The sequence below is a fragment of the Galeopterus variegatus genome, unplaced genomic scaffold (genome assembly GCF_000696425.1).
Source record: "Galeopterus variegatus unplaced genomic scaffold, G_variegatus-3.0.2 Scaffold1145, whole genome shotgun sequence".
In the NCBI taxonomy this organism is placed as follows: Eukaryota; Metazoa; Chordata; class Mammalia; order Dermoptera; family Cynocephalidae; genus Galeopterus; species Galeopterus variegatus.
In genome coordinates this window covers 13318-14687 of record NW_007727256.1, presented here as the reverse complement: position 1 = coordinate 14687, position 1370 = coordinate 13318, and the positions used below count along the sequence as shown (strand labels likewise).

Genomic DNA, 1370 nt, shown 5'->3' with positions numbered 1-1370 from the left:
CCCCCCCCCCCCCCCCCCCCCCGACTGCAGGGCCGGTTCAAACAATTGTATTTCCCTCTTAAAGAACCAAAGGGGGGTGAGGGGTGTCTAAGGGCTGGCTACCGAGATAGCAAGGATGTTGCATTTATTTATTTATTTATTTATTTGGCTCTGGCTGAGAAGCAAACCGGCGTTGAGTTTAGCAATTCTCAACACTGATTTTTCTGGGTGACACTTTAGTTTAGTAGAACATAGACGGCGCCATCACTCCACTGATTTTTTCCCCAATAGAAGACCACTGCCTCCTCTTATCTTAACTTCCTTCTAGTCTAAAATTTTCCCTCATAAAATTACCCCAATCACACACAATCGCCAGATTTTCTAGGTCTCTCTGCCTTTTCTTTCGACCCAGAACATACCCTGAAAACCAGACTTCTCTAACTTTTCAACTGCGGCGTTTAAGTAAATGCAGACAGTCGGCTTTGCTCACAGCCTCCCCATCCGCCAGCAACAGCCTTTCGTCTCCTGTTCTCCCTCAGCGAACACCGAGCCCCAAGCTCCTCGGTGGCGACCCCCGGCAGAGGAAAGGTGACCTCTGGACCCCTTCCTTACCTTCCACTCCGAAAGCTCAGGGAGGCTCTTGCTCTAAGACACCAGCACAGGCACGCGTCCCAGCAACAGTGACGGAGAGACTCCCCTTCGGTCCCAATCACCGTTGCCCATTTTCCCAGGCTCAGCTTCAAAAATCAGGATTTATATTCAAAAATGCACACATATGAGAAGCAAAAGATGGGGGGGGGGCTAAGGGGGAAGAGGAGAGAAAAAAAAGCCCCCCAGGAGCCTGAAGCCTTACACCGTGTCCAGCCTCCAAACAGAGAGGGGTGGGGGGAGAAGCCCCCCGAAGGGAGGCTCTAAGAAAACAAATCACAAAAAAAAAAAAAAGAAAAAAAAATGGTAGTGGCTTAAGAGCGAAGATTTGTTTCACCAAATCTACCCCCCCAACAAACCGATTAGCCAAGAAGCAAAGAAAGCGCTGAGAAGTGACCGGTGGCGGCGGCGGCGGCGGCTAAGGCAGATTTGTTGGGGCGGTGGGTTTATTACAGGACGTTCGTGGCCGGATCGGAAGGCTCAAGCTTATGCTTTTTTCCTCTTTCCGCTTGCCTCCCTCCTCCTCCTCCCCCCCGCAGGTACTGATGGACAGACGGCGACTGAGGAGAGGGGTAAAAAATCCTTGGCTGGTGATGTCGGAAAGCTGTTTGAATGCCCAGCGAGGAGGGAGGCGCGAGAGGGAGCGAGATAGTAAAGCTCTGTCTCGGGTGTGCGCGCCGGCGCGAGGCGCTTGCTCTCCCCGGGCGCGCGCGCTAGGGCTGCGCGTTCCCCGGGCGCGCGCG

At 53.4% G+C, this 1370-nt stretch overlaps 1 protein-coding gene across 2 annotated transcripts in view; it reads right to left on the bottom strand.

Annotated features, from left to right (window-relative positions):
- Positions 1 to 914, bottom strand: part of LOC103592419 (brain-specific angiogenesis inhibitor 3) — a 415718-nt gene extending 414804 nt beyond the window's left edge. For both annotated transcript variants that reach the window (XM_008575133.1, XM_008575134.1), the window contains exon 1: positions 592 to 914. The gene's annotated coding sequence lies outside the window, so the exon portion shown is untranslated. The remainder of the gene's footprint in view (positions 1 to 591) is intronic.
- Between the last annotated feature and the right edge of the window lie 456 nt (positions 915 to 1370).